The sequence below is a fragment of the Lissotriton vulgaris genome, chromosome 2_1 (genome assembly GCF_964263255.1).
Source record: "Lissotriton vulgaris chromosome 2_1, aLisVul1.2, whole genome shotgun sequence".
Lineage (NCBI taxonomy): Eukaryota > Metazoa > Chordata > Amphibia > Caudata > Salamandridae > Lissotriton > Lissotriton vulgaris.
In genome coordinates this window covers 1998865476-1998881427 of record NC_141687.1, presented here as the reverse complement: position 1 = coordinate 1998881427, position 15952 = coordinate 1998865476, and positions in this window count along the sequence as shown.

Here is a 15952-nt window from a genome sequence, read left to right as displayed (position 1 = left end):
AAGTTAATAAAGTTTTATAATCCTACTTTGTTGGATTGTTATATATTTTTGTTTAAAACGGGTGAATGGGGCCTTGAATCGGGTTATTGTCATGTGTGGGCTTTGCAAGTGTACTGCTACAGGATCGGACATTTCAAACTCAAATGCACGTTCTTTTTCTTACCTTTCCGAAGCATGGAGCGCAATAGCAGGCAGAGAAAGGGTGATGCAACTGTTGAACACTGCCTGGCCTGGAAGTTGCTGGCAGTGCCCCCCCCCCCGCCCGCTCCTGAAAGAGGACACACACACACCGCCGCCCCGAGTACTTCACAGATCTTTAAAAGACCATGCGCTTGTTCATGAGGCTTAAATGGTTTATCACCCCTTCTAGAACCCCTGCATCGACCCTCTGATGTTTCCTGGAAAAATTACCACGTAACACAATACCAAGCCCTGTCAGCTGAAACCCCCGAGGAATCGTGGGGCATTTTATCAAGGGGGTTTATCTCCGCTTTTTTGGCTTTAAAAAGCCAAGAAAGCGGAGATAAAATTATCTCCCTATTACCAAGCTGTCGCTAACACCAGTTAGTGACAGCTAAAAGGAGATAGCGACCATCTTGGGCCCCGCTTTGCATGTCAGTGATATTTATCACTAATGACATGCAAAGTGGGCGTGCCAAGATATTAGCGACTGGAAACAGTCCCTAACATTGCTATCTCCTATTACCAACTTTTGGAGATATTCGCGCTAAGCGCAAATATCTCCAAAAGCTAACACCTGACCTGAGCAGTTCTTAGCCATGTTATCCAATGGGAGGTGGATAACATGGCTAAGAGCATTTGCTCGATAATGCATGAATATCGCTGACTTTTCTGCGATATTCATGCATTGCGGCCGTTTTTTATCGCATTTGCGATAAACCTTGCTAATAGCAAGGTTTATCTGCGATAAAAATCGCCGATGTGCGGCGATAATTTTTGTCTCTAAACAAGTTAGAGACAAAAATTATCGCTAGTTGTTGGTAATATGCCCCCGGGTTTTTGCTTGCAGAAATCGAGAGGCGGGAGACTAGCACTGAAATCAGTAGTCTCACGCCTGAATCAGGAGGGTTGGCATGTCTGGATTCTCTACAGCTGGGGCCATAAACTACATCCGCAGGGCTAGGTGATAGCCTGGGACCGGCCTGGCATCTAAAATGGCTGCCGTGCACGACAAAATTGTGGCATTGGAAAAAAGGCAAGATGGCGCAGACAATGTTTATCAATAAGGATTCATTTATAACAAAATATTTTATCGCACTGACAAATTGGCGGTCAACACTTCCTGATTTCCATCGAATCGAACGTTAACAGACGTCACGCAGCAAAAAAAAAAAAAGCTCACGCACAGCCGCTGGATGAGATGTATCAACATATATGAGCCTCCTCAGCCACCCTCAGAAAACATAGGGGATTAGGATACGTCTCCCGCACCCCCTTATACCTAGTAATTTAATTAAAACGAAGCACAAAATGGCGAATTCCCGTTTCGCTTCCAGTTTGCGGCCCAGTTCGCGGCCCGTGAAGCGCTTCTACCGTGAAAAATATTTTTTTTTTATTTTCCCCACAGGACCCTTTAATAACCCCAACAACAGTCCTAGGGGGTCAAGAGGGGTATACCTTGCCCCCTTTCATTAAATTCCCCCTTCGTTTTTCACCTCTTCTTCTCTCTCGATCCTACCGAGAGATAAGATGGCGGCCGCTCCGGACTGTTTAGAATGTTGACAGACACCGGGGAGCCAATCAGCTTCGCATCGCAAAGTTCCGTTTCGCGAAAAAACAAGCGGACCGGAGCGCAGCCCGGAGCGCTGTTACAGATATATATCTTGTTTTGAACGTTAATTTCTCAAAATCCACTGGAGCACATATATTGAGACCTAGCAAAGGCACATCGGGCTAACAGTCCCTACAATTTTGCCAAGTTTCGTGCAAATCCATTCAGCCGTTCGAGCTAAAAGTGAGGCCAAAGGCCCTATAGAAAGTAACATGGGAAAAACGTGTTTTGGGACCCCCCTTTTTTCTCGGCCCCCCCTGACGAAACCCCCCCAAATTTTCAGGGGCTGCTCAGAAACAAAATGTGCCATTTTCCTGAACATTTCAGCCGATTCCGTCCACAAACGCCAAAGTTATTAGACATAGAATTTTCAAAAGTTCAATAGACAAATAATCCTAACTATATATACCTACTGGCTATCGCCAGTAGGTAATATATATATATATATATATATATATATATATATATATATATATATATATACACAGAGAATCCCCCGATTCTGGAGCCACCGACCCTTCAAGGCGGCCTCACGGAAACACGGGCTCGGAGAAACCCGTCAGAACACCATCCAGTGCAAAAAAGAAGGTGAGGCCCACTGCTGAAAAACTGAGGTTTTATTCATGCAAGAGCAGCGCAACATTCTTCCAAATACTAACGTTTCGGCAACAGCCTTGTTCACAGTTGGAAGTCATGTCATTAAATTAGCAAAGTGCGTTTATGCGTGCTTTTAAGTTCTAGGTCACCTGACCTGTTGTAGTTAAAATACAAGCCCCATAACGCATTGCGCATTCAGATGAAAAGTGATTTTGAAAGTTCTCATTATTTCTTTTTCACCATTGTGAATTCAATGTTCTTACTTGCAATCACGTTATTAGTGTGGGGTTTTCTGCACTCGAAGCTGTCAGGCGACTTGGCAATCACTGTAAGTTTATTGCGTTTTACCAATTTGCTTGAATTGTGGCCCCATTCTTCAGCACGATTACAGAAGGATGTCATCCCTCGCAAATCCTTTCCACCACGCGCACCTTTTCGCTCCATTGGCTTCCCTTTCGTAGGTTGTTGGCGCGTGGGTGGGTCATGCTCCTCGTTTGAATGTACACAGAGAATCCCCCGATTCTGGAGCCACCGACCCTTCAAGGCGGCCTCACGGAAACACGGGCTCGGAGAAACCCGTCAGAACACCATCCAGTGCAAAAAAGAAGGTGAGGCCCACTGCTGAAAAACTGAGGTTTTATTCATGCAAGAGCAGCGCAACATTCTTCCAAATACTAACGTTTCGGCAACAACCTTGTTCACAGCTGGAAGTCATGTCATTAAATTAGCAAAGTGCGTTTATGCGTGCTTTTAAGTTCTAGGTCACCTGACCTGTTGTAGTTAAAATACAAGCCCCATAACGCATTGCGCATTCAGATGAAAAGTGATTTTGAAAGTTCTCATTATTTCTTTTTCACCATTGTGAATTCAATGTTCTTACTTGCAATCACGTTATTAGTGTGGGGTTTTCTGCACTCGAAGCTGTCAGGCGACTTGGCAATCACTGTAAGTTTATTGCGTTTTACCAATTTGCTTGAATTGTGGCCCCATTCTTCAGCACGATTACAGAAGGATGTCATCCCTCGCAAATCCTTTCCACCACGCGCACCTTTTCGCTCCATTGGCTTCCCTTTCGTAGGTTGTTGGCGCGTGGGTGGGTCATGCTCCTCGTTTGAATGTACACAGAGAATCCCCCGATTCTGGAGCCACCGACCCTTCAAGGCGGCCTCACGGAAACACGGGCTCGGAGAAACCCGTCAGAACACCATCCAGTGCAAAAAAGAAGGTGAGGCCCACTGCTGAAAAACTGAGGTTTTATTCATGCAAGAGCAGCGCAACATTCTTCCAAATACTAACGTTTCGGCAACAGCCTTGTTCACAGCTGGAAGTCATGTCATTAAATTAGCAAAGTGCGTTTATGCGTGCTTTTAAGTTCTAGGTCACCTGACCTGTTGTAGTTAAAATACAAGCCCCATAACGCATTGCGCATTCAGATGAAAAGTGATTTTGAAAGTTCTCATTATTTCTTTTTCACCATTGTGAATTCAATGTTCTTACTTGCAATCACGTTATTTGTGTGGGGTTTTCTGCACTCGAAGCTGTCAGGCGACTTGGCAATCACTGTAAGTTTATTGCGTTTTACCAATTTGCTTGAATTGTGGCCCCATTCTTCAGCACGATTGCAGAAGGATGTCATCCCTCGCAAATCCTTTCCACCACGCGCACCTTTTCGCTCCATTGGCTTCCCTTTCGTAGGTTGTTGGCGCGTGGGTGGGTCATGCTCCTCGTTTGAATGTACACAGAGAATCCCCCGATTCTGGAGCCACCGACCCTTCAAGGCGGCCTCACGGAAACACGGGCTCGGAGAAACCCGTCAGAACACCATCCAGTGCAAAAAAGAAGGTGAGGCCCACTGCTGAAAAACTGAGGTTTTATTCATGCAAGAGCAGCGCAACATTCTTCCAAATACTAACGTTTCGGCAACAGCCTTGTTCACAGCTGGAAGTCATGTCATTAAATTAGCAAAGTGCGTTTATGCGTGCTTTTAAGTTCTAGGTCACCTGACCTGTTGTAGTTAAAATACAAGCCCCATAACGCATTGCGCATTCAGATGAAAAGTGATTTTGAAAGTTCTCATTATTTCTTTTTCACCATTGTGAATTCAATGTTCTTACTTGCAATCACGTTATTAGTGTGGGGTTTTCTGCACTCGAAGCTGTCAGGCGACTTGGCAATCACTGTAAGTTTATTGCGTTTTACCAATTTGCTTGAATTGTGGCCCCATTCTTCAGCACGATTACAGAAGGATGTCATCCCTCGCAAATCCTTTCCACCACGCGCACCTTTTCGCTCCATTGGCTTCCCTTTCGTAGGTTGTTGGCGCGTGGGTGGGTCATGCTCCTCGTTTGAATGTACACAGAGAATCCCCCGATTCTGGAGCCACCGACCCTTCAAGGCGGCCTCACGGAAACACGGGCTCGGAGAAACCCGTCAGAACACCATCCAGTGCAAAAAAGAAGGTGAGGCCCACTGCTGAAAAACTGAGGTTTTATTCATGCAAGAGCAGCGCAACATTCTTCCAAATACTAACGTTTCGGCAACAGCCTTGTTCACAGCTGGAAGTCATGTCATTAAATTAGCAAAGTGCGTTTATGCGTGCTTTTAAGTTCTAGGTCACCTGACCTGTTGTAGTTAAAATACAAGCCCCATAACGCATTGCGCATTCAGATGAAAAGTGATTTTGAAAGTTCTCATTATTTCTTTTACACCATTGTGAATTCAATGTTCTTACTTGCAATCACGTTATTAGTGTGGGGTTTTCTGCACTCGAAGCTGTCAGGCGACTTGGCAATCACTGTAAGTTTATTGCGTTTTACCAATTTGCTTGAATTGTGGCCCCATTCTTCAGCACGATTACAGAAGGATGTCATCCCTCGCAAATCCTTTTCACCACGCGCACCTTTTCGCTCCATTGGCTTCCCTTTCGTAGGTTGTTGGCACGTGGGTGGGTCATGCTCCTCGTTTGAATGTACACAGAGAATCCCCCGATTCTGGAGCCACCGACCATTCAAGGCGGCCTCACGGAAACACGGGCTCGGAGAAACCCGTCAGAACACCATCCAGTGCAAAAAAGAAGGTGAGGCCCACTGCTGAAAAACTGAGGTTTTATTCATGCAAGAGCAGCGCAACATTCTTCCAAATACTAACGTTTCGGCAACAGCCTTGTTCACAGCTGGAAGTCATGTCATTAAATTAGCAAAGTCCGTTTATGCGTGCTTTTAAGTTCTAGGTCACCTGACCTGTTGTAGTTAAAATACAAGCCCCATAACGCATTGTGCATTCAGATGAAAAGTGATTTTGAAAGTTCTCATTATTTCTTTTTCACCATTGTGAATTCAATGTTCTTACTTGCAATCACGTTATTAGTGTGGGGTTTTCTGCACTCGAAGCTGTCAGGCGACTTGGCAATCACTGTAAGTTTATTGAGTTTTACCAATTTGCTTGAATTGTGGCCCCATTCTTCAGCACGATTACAGAAGGATGTCATCCCTCGCAAATCCTTTCCACCACGCGCACCTTTTCGCTCCATTGGCTTCCCTTTCGTAGGTTGTTGGCGCGTGGGAGGGTCATGCTCCTCGTTTGAATGTACACAGAGAATCCCCCGATTCTGGAGCCACCGACCCTTCAAGGCGGCCTCACGGAAACACGGGCTCGGAGAAACCCGTCAGAACACCATCCAGTGCAAAAAAGAAGGTGAGGCCCACTGCTGAAAAACTGAGGTTTTATTCATGCAAGAGCAGCGCAACATTCTTCCAAATACTAACGTTTCGGCAACAGCCTTGTTCACAGCTGGAAGTCATGTCTTTAAATTAGTAAAGTGCGTTTATGCGTGCTTTTAAGTTCTAGGTCACCTGACCTGTTGTAGTTAAAATACAAGCCCCATAACGCATTGCGCATTCAGATGAAAAGTGATTTTGAAAGTTCTCATTATTTCTTTTACACCATTGTGAATTCAATGTTCTTACTTGCAATCACGTTATTAGTGTGGGGTTTTCTGCACTCGAAGCTGTCAGGCGACTTGGCAATCACTGTAAGTTTATTGCGTTTTACCAATTTGCTTGAATTGTGGCCCCATTCTTCAGCACGATTACAGAAGGATGTCATCCCTCGCAAATCCTTTCCACCACGCGCACCTTTTCGCTCCATTGGCTTCCCTTTCGTAGGTTGTTGGCGCGTGGGTGGGTCATGCTCCTCGTTTGAATGTACACAGAGAATCCCCCGATTCTGGAGCCACCGACCCTTCAAGGCGGCCTCACGGAAACACGGGCTCGGAGAAACCCGTCAGAACACCATCCAGTGCAAAAAAGAAGGTGAGGCCCACTGCTGAAAAACTGAGGTTTTATTCATGCAAGAGCAGCGCAACATTCTTCCAAATACTAACGTTTCGGCAACAGCCTTGTTCACAGCTGGAAGTCATGTCATTAAATTAGCAAAGTGCGTTTATGCGTGCTTTTAAGTTCTAGGTCACCTGACCTGTTGTAGTTAAAATACAAGCCCCATAACGCATTGCGCATTCAGATGAAAAGTGATTTTGAAAGTTCTCATTATTTCTTTTTCACCATTGTGAATTCAATGTTCTTACTTGCAATCACGTTATTAGTGTAGACATAGAATTTTCAAAAGTTCCATAGACAAATAATCCTAACTATATATACCTACTGGCTATCGCCAGTAGGTAATATATATATATATATATATATATATATATATATATATATATTACCTACTGGCGGTCGCCAGTAGGTAGTTATAGTTAGGATAATTTTCAATGTTAAATCTCAACATTCTATTTTGAATAACTTTGGCGCCGGTTGACGAATCTGCCTGAAATTTTCAGGAAAATGGTCTCATGGCGGTCCGGTCCTTCCCTGAAAGTTTGGGGGGGATTCGTCAAGCGGGGGCCGAGATAAAAGGGGGGTCCCAAAACGCGTTTTCCCCATGTTAATTTCCATAGGGCGGTCGATTTCACTTTTAGCCCGAACGGCTGAATGGATTTCCACCAAACTTGGCAAAATTGTAGGGACTGGTAGCCCGATGTGCCTTTGCTATGTCTCAAGATATGTGCTCCAGTGGATTTTAAGTAATTAAGGTTCAAAAAAATATATATATCTATAGCCGCGCTCCCGTGCGCGCACGGGAGTGCGCTCCAGGCGCGACACGCGACTTGCGCGCAGGAAGCTGATTGGATCTCAGTTGTCTGTAAACATTCTAAACAGTGCGGAGCGGCCGCCATCTTGTGTCTCGGTAAAATCGAGACAGAAGGGGTTTGAAAAAAAAAGGGGCAAATGACCATAAGGGGGAAGAGTAGACCCCCTCTGACCCCCTAGGTTTGATGTAGGGACTAAAATAGGGTCCTGCAGGGCATTAAAATTTTTTTTTCGTTTTGCGCGGGAATATGCGCTCTCCCGTGCGCGCACGGGAGAGCGCTCCAGGCGCGACGAGCGACTTGCGCGCAGGAAGCTGATTGGATCATAAGGGGGAAGAGTAGACCCCCTCTGACCCCCTAAATCCAGGACTATATTTATGAAGGCCTTGCGCTGTTAGTTTTGCGCTTCCTGTGCGTCAATTTTTGTGACGCACCAGCGGTGTAAAAAAATGCGCATTGTTATGCAATATTCAAAAAGTGACGCATCTATCTAGATGCGTCACTTTTTAAATATAGTGCAACGAGGTACATTTTATTACACTGCTGGTGTTATGCGTCACTTTTCTGTGCGCACTCCTTATGACGTTCCAGATGTGTCATATTTAATGTATGACGAATCATGTTGCAGATACAATATGGCGCAGAGTTTTAAAAAGTGACCCATGTACCTAGATGCGTCACTTTTTAAAATAGCGTCAGGTATAATGTATGCAGAGGGGGTGTTCCCCCACAAAAAGCTTTGTAATAGCGACGCAGTGAAATGTTTGAGATTTCACTGCGTCACTTTTAGGATGCTGTTGCATCCTTTAAATATAGTGCAACGAGGCACATTTTATTACACTGTTGGTGTGATGCGTCACTTTTCTGTACACAGTCCTTATGACATTCCAGATGTGTCATATTTAATGTATGACGAATCATGTTGCAAGGAGTTACAGATACGTCAGTATTTCTGACATATGTGTAAACATAAAAGTGATGCGAGGCCGGCGCAAAATTTTGACGCAATAGCATCCAAAAAATGACGCAGGGAAATCTCATAGATTTCAGTACGTTGTTATTACCAAGCTTTTTGCGAGGGATTGCCCCCTCTGCATACATTATACCTGTTGCAGATACAATATGGCGCAGAGTTTTAAAAAGTGACCCATGTACCTAGATGCGTCACTTTTTAAAAAATAGTGTCAGGTATAATGCATGCAGAGGGGGTGTTCCTTGCAAAAAGCTTGCTAATAATGACGCAGTGCGTCACTTTTAGGATGCAGTTGCGCCAAAATCTTGCGCCTGCTTCTCAGCAAACCTTTCACATGGTGCTTTTTCCATGTGAAAGGACACATTACTGGAGTTGCGTCACTTTTGTGACGCACTCCTGCAATGCGTTACTTTTGTGTTTAGAGATATGTCAGAAATACTGACATATCTGTAACTCCTTGCGAATTGATTAGTCATATATTAAATATGACATATGTGGAATGTCATAAGGAGTGCGTCCAGATAAGTGACGCATCGCTATTTTCACGTAGCGATGCGTCACTTTTCAGAAATGAGGCCTCCAGTTTATTCACTGTGTCATAAATTTCTTTTCTAACACTCACCTTCTTTCAGTCCTCCTACTTCACTTCCTTTCACCTCTCATACCTTTCTGTTCTTTCTTACTCATTCTCCTTTCAATTATCAATGCACTATATTTCACTTACTCTTCATTTTTTAAGATTATAGCTCTTTGATGAGAATTGGAGGTAGTTCTGAAAAGAACTTTTGGTTTTCTTCTTTTAACTGAAGAGGAACAAAAACAGGGAATAGAAACTGCTCAACAGGAGCAAAAAGAAAAGAAAAAAATTAGGGGTGGGAAGGGCAGTGATGGTTCTCTAATGCCCGAACCATGAGCTGGACACTTTGCTCCCCATAGGTGAGGAGTTGATTGCAGTATCTGCATCTGACGAGCCCATGGTTGAATGCAGGTTGGATGTTGGCTACCTGCCCCTGAGATTGGTCTCTTCCAGAAGAAGTTGCTCCTCCTGTTGATGTAGAGGGAACCTCCTGTGCCAGAGCCCTGACACTTTCTCGGGCAAAATTCTGGGGGTGCCTGGTCTCCACATGGCGAATCATCGTGAAGTTGCCAAAAGAGTATTTCTTTAGGGGGTTACCCCGTGACAGGACCTTTTTGCAGATCCTGCACTCCACTTTTGGTGCATTCACCTTCTTCTGGCCTTCTGGAAACTTAAAAAATTTCCAAATGAAATGTCCCTTCACCTTTGGGGTAGGTGGCTCTTCATCAATGAAGTCATCTTCACTGCTGGATGATCTGGCAGCCATGATGAACCAAGAAAAAAGGAGCAGCAAAAAAGCAGGTCTTTCAGTCACAAAAGTGAAAGAAGAAGTGAAGGAAATGGGTGGGGATTTCATTCATTGTAAAAAAAAACTGTTAGCAACCAATGAAAAGTGTTATTTTAGGGTCACATGACCCGACGCGCTTACGCTGCGCGCTCGGGTGCACTTCCGGGTGCGTTTACGCTGCGCGATCGTAGGCGCTTCCGGGGCGCACACGTGGCGCGATCGTAGGCGCTTCCGGGGCGCACACGTGGCGCGATCGTAGGCGCTTTTGCGTGCGTTTAGGAGCCGCGCACGTAGGCGCTTCCGAGGGCACGTACGTTGTGCGCTGAAGTGACGTCATCAATCTTTAATAGAAATGCATAATCATTTTCAATATTAAAAAAAACAAATTTTATTTGTATGGTACGAAATGTTTTGCATTATTATTAACTTTTCATTCATATTTTTTTTTCACAAACGACAGTTGCGCTCTGGGTGCGCTTTCAGATGAGCTCTCGGAGAAGCTTACAGGAGAGCTTAGCTGAAAGCTTCCAGGAGCGCGCACCCAGAGCGCAAAAGAAAAAAATTATAAAAAAAATGAATATTTTAAAAAAACAGCAAATTGTAAAAAAAAAAAGGTTAGAAACTCGATATACAAAGGAATTAGCATTAAAAAAACCTATGAAATTCACTGAAAAAACCATAGGTTTCACACCAGTTATAGTTAGGAATTAGCATTTAAAAAACCTATGAAATTCACTGAAAAAACCATAGGTTTCACACCAGTTATAGTTAGCTGGAAATTTTACTGATATAAAACCATTGAAATTCCCACGTTATAGTTAGTCGGACTCACTATAACTTGCGCGTACAATGCACTGCTGATGACATCACTCATGACATCACTGATGACACCATCCTTGTGACAGAGTGACAGACCTAATTTCAGTGTAATGTAACGCTTGAAACACATATTCAAAAATAGAAACAAACATTTTCTAAAAAATGGAGATACCCAAACCAGTAACAACAACCAATTCAGTAATTCCACCATCTATATACACATCCACTCATTCACCAACAGTTCTATATAGTCACACATACATATACTCACTCATCATATGTAGTGATACACCTACACATCCTGTTACACATCAGCAATCATCCAAAAGTTACTCACACACATACTCACACATGCAAATAAACTATTAAACATCCATTTCTTTGCATATACATTTATACACACACTGCCACCTTACTTCTAAGGAAACTTACCCATACTTACTCTCTTAAACAATCACTTATAGAAACACATACTTATTTACACAGGAACTCCTACAATCTCTCACTATATATACTATACTCACTTATATACATCAATACTCACATATACTAGATTAAAACATATGTCGTTACTAATGAAGACACTAGTGAGACAGTCATTCACTCACTAACACACACATATATACACTCATCCACCCATACAGTCCTGCACATATGCTGTCTTCAAAACACAACACATAATATGCCAGTTACCCAACCAATTTTTTTTAAAAAAACATCCATTTACACACTTATTTAAACATTTATTCTTCCATCGACCTTTACAAATACATATATAAAACAAATTTATTTTTCAGAAAGACACACATTCACTGGATGGTCTCATCAGTGATGTCATGAGTGATGTCATCAGCAGTGCATTGTACGCGCAAGTTATAGTGAGTCCGACTAACTATAACGTGGGAATTTCAATGGTTTTATATCAGTAAAATTTCCAGCTAACTATAACTGGTGTGAAACCTATGGTTTTTTCAGTGAATTTCATAGGTTTTTTAAATGCTAATTCCTAACTATAACTGGTGTGAAACCTATGGTTTTTTCAGTGAATATATATATATATATATATATATATATATATATATATATATATATATATATATTACCTACTGGCTATCACCAGTAGGTATATATAGTTAGAATTTTTTCTCTATGGGACTTTTGAAAATTCTATGTCTAATAACTTTGGCGTTTGTGGACGGAATCGGCTGAAATTTTCAGGGAAATGGCACATTTTGTTTCTGAGCAGCCCCTGAAAATTTGGTGGGGTTTCGTCAAGGGGGGGCTGAGAAAAAAGGGGGGTCCCAAAACGCGTTTTTTGCATTGAGTTTTCCATAGGGCGGTTGGACTCACTTTTAGCTCGAACGGCTGAATGGATTTGCACGAAACTTGGCAAAATTGTAGGGACTGTTAGCCCGATGTGCCTTTGCTAGGTCTCAATATATGTGCTCCAGTAGTTTTTGAGAAATTAACGTTCAAACCAAGATATATATCTGTAACAGCGCTCTGGGCAGCGATCCGGTCCGCTTACTTTTCGCTTATCGGAACTTTGCGCGCAGAAAGCTGATTGGCTCTCCGGTGTCTGTCAACATTCTAAACAGTCCGGAGCGGACGCCATCTTGTCTCTCGGTAGGATCGAGAGAGAAGAAGAGGTGGAAAACGAAAGGGGAATTTAATGAAAGGGGGCAAGGTATCCCCCTCTTGACCCCCTAGGAATGTTGTTGGGGTTATTAAAGGGTCCCGTGGGGAAAATAAAAAAAAAATTATTTTTCACGGTAGAAGCGCGGCCGCGAACTGGTAGCGAAACGGGAATTCGCCATTTTGTGCTTCGTTAATTAAATTACTAGTTATAAGTGGGTGCGGGAGACGTATCCTAATCCCCTATGTTTCCTGAGGGTGGCTGAGGAGGCTGATATATGTTGATACATCTCTTCCAGCGGCTGTGCGTGAGCTTTTTTTTTTTTTTTGCTGCGTGACAGTCCGGAGCGGCCGCCATCTTGTCTCTCGGTAGGATCGAGAGAGAAGAAAAGGTGAAAAACTAAGGGGGAATTTAATGAAAGGGGGCAAGGTATCCCCCTCTTGACCCCCTAGGAATGTTGTTGGGGTTATTAAAGGGTCCCGTGGGGAAAATAAAAAAAAAATGATTTTTCACGGTAGAAGCGCTTCACGGGCCGCGAACTGGGCCGCAAACTGGTAGCGAAACGGGAATTCGCCATTTTGTGCTTCGTTAATTAAAGTACTAGGTATAAGGGGGTGCGGGAGACGTATCCTAATCCCCTATGTTTCCTGAGGGTGGCTGAGGAGGCTGATATATGTTGATACATCTCTTCCAGCGGCTGCGCCATCTTGCCTTTTTTCGAATGCCACAATTTTGTCGTGCACGGCAGCCATTTTAGATGCCAGGCTGGTCCCAGGCTATCACCTAACCCTGCGGATGTAGTTTATGGCCCCAGCTGTAGAGAATTCAGACATGCCAATCCTCCTGATTCAGGCGTGTGAGTACTGATTTCAGTGCTAGTCTCCCGCCTCCCGATTTCTGCAAGCAAAAACCCGGGGGCATATTACGAACAACTAGCGATAATTTTTGTCTCTAACTTGTTTAGAGACAAAAATTATCGCCGCACATCGGCGATTTTTATCGCAGATAAACCTTGCTATTATCGCTGAAAGTCAGCGATATTCATGTATTATCGACCTAATGCTCTTAGCCATGTTATCCACCTCCCATTGGATAACATGGCTAAGAACTGCTCAGGGCAGGTGTTAGATTTTGGAGATATTCGCGCTTAGCGCGAATATCTCCAAAAGTTGGTAATAGAAGGTAGCGATGTTAGGGACTGTTTCCAGTCGCTAACATCTTGGCACGCCACTTTGCATGTCATTAGTGATAAGTATCACTGACATGCAAAGCGGGGCCCAAGATGGTCGCTATCTCCTTTTAGCTGTCACTAACTGGTGTTAGCGACAGCTTGGTAATAGGGAAATAATTTTATCTCCGCTTTCATGGCTTTTAAAGCCAAAAAAGCGGAGATAAACCCCCTTGATAATATGCCCCACGATTCCTTGGGGGTTTCAGCTGACAGGGCTTGGTATTGTGTTACATGGTAATTTTTCCATGAAACGTCAGAGGGTCGATGCAGGGGTTCTAGAAGAGGTGATAAACCATTTAAGCCTCATGAACAAGCGCATGGTCTTTTAAAGATTTGTGAAGTACTCGGGGCGGCGGTGTGTGTGTGCCCTCTTTCAGGAGCGGGCGGGGGGGCACTGCCAGCAACTTGCCAGGTCAGGTAGTGTTCAACACGTGCATCACCCTTTCTCTGTCTGCTATTGCGCTCCATGCTTCGGAAAGGTAAGAAAAAGAACGTGCATTTGAGTTTGAAATGTCCGATCCTGCAGCAGCACACTTCCAAAGCCCACACATGACAATAACCCGATTCAAGGCCCCATTCACCCGTTTTAAAAAAAATAGATAACACTCCAACAAAGTAAGGTTATAAAACTTTATTAACTACTAACTTTAACGAACGGAACAAAAACTAAAAACATTTAAACATTTCTCAACACAAAAAGCAACAATGGTTAGAAGCTGTCTTTTGTGCGAATAGTCCCAAGGCAGCACAACGTGCAGAGTTCTGGACGGCACCAAGGTGATGTCGCCTGGGTGCCGCACTGGTTTAGGGATCCTACAATGCTGCTCCGAAAATTGGCGTGGGGCGTCCCGGGTGGGGCGGGGGGAGGCCTCGTCAGTAGCGGTCTGTTGTGCGAATAGTCCCAAGGCAGCACAACGTGCAGAGTTCTGGACGGCACCCAGGTGATGTCGCCTGGGTGCCGCACTGGTTTAGGGATCCTACAATGCAGCACAGAAAAACAGCGTGGGGCGTCCCGGGTGGTGCGGGGGGAGGCCTCGTCAGTAGCGGTCTGTGTCCATTGTCACATGGCTGACACAACATGTACGACAGGCACCCAGGTGATGTCCAGTAAACTGCCGCACTGGTTTTGGTATCCTACAATGCTGCTCCGAAAATTGGCGTGCGGCGGCCCGGGGGGGGGGGCGTGGGGGAGCCGGCGTGAACGGGCCTCCCCAGGTGGCGGCCATCTAGCTGAGTTGCGCTCGCTCTTGCGGCCACAGCGTCTCGCTCACCATGTTGTTGAGTTGCTCCCACTCTTGCAGTGCAGCGATAGGCGGCTGCCACATGGCTCTTAAAATGGCGGACAGCTCCTCGGTTTTAGGCCTGGTCCACTGAAATGGCCCTGGGACACTTTGGAACTCGGACGCTTGCCTGCTAGGGCTTGGGCTCCATTCTCGAAAAGCGTCCCCTCAGCCGTGAAGATTGTATAAAAGTCTTGGGGGCCCCCGACTCCCGCAGGCTTCCGGTGGGGAGCGGCTGCCATGATTGCTCGCGGAATGACCACGACGGAGCCACGAGATGGTGGTGCTCTCATGCTGACGCCAGCTTCAGTCTGAATGATCCAGAAACAAGGTGGGGCTTTCATCGTTTGGGAAAAAAAAATGTTCTAAACCAATGAAAAGTGTTATTTTTAGGTCATATGACCAAGCCTTCCATCTTTAGGAAACCAAAAGTAAAATGAACCAATGAAAAGTTTTATAAACAAGTCACATGACCTGTTATGCGGCATAGGGCTACAAAAAGCGTAGAAAATCCGTTGGCACGTGAGGCGGCGTCAGTAGCGGACCGATGTGCGAATAGGCCGAAGGCAGCACAACGGGCCGAGATCCGGATGGTACCGAGGTGGTGTCCAGCAAATTGCCGCACTGGTGTGGCCATCCTACAATGCTGCGCCGAAAGACGGCGTGTCCAGCTGAATTGCGGTCACTGTTGCGGTACAGTGACTCGAACGCGCCGAGATCCGGATGGCACCGAGGTGGTGTCCAGCAAATTGCCGCACTGGTGTGGCCATCCTACAATGCTGCGCCGAAAGACGGCGTGTCCAGCTGAATTGCGGTCACTGTTGCGGTACAGTGACTCGAACGCGCCGAGATCCGGATGGCGCCGAGGTGGTGTCCAGCAAATTGCCGTACTGGTGTGGCCATCCTACAATGCTGCGCCGAAAGACGGCGTGTTCAGCTGAGTTCCGGTCACTCTTCCGGCACAGTGACTCGAACGCGCCGAGATCCGGATGGCACCGAGGTGGTGTCCAGCAAGTGGCTGCACTGGTGTGGCCATCCTACAATGCTGCGCCGAAAGTCGGCGTGGGGTGCCCCGTTGGCTTATGAGGTGATGTCAGTAGTGGACTGATGTGTG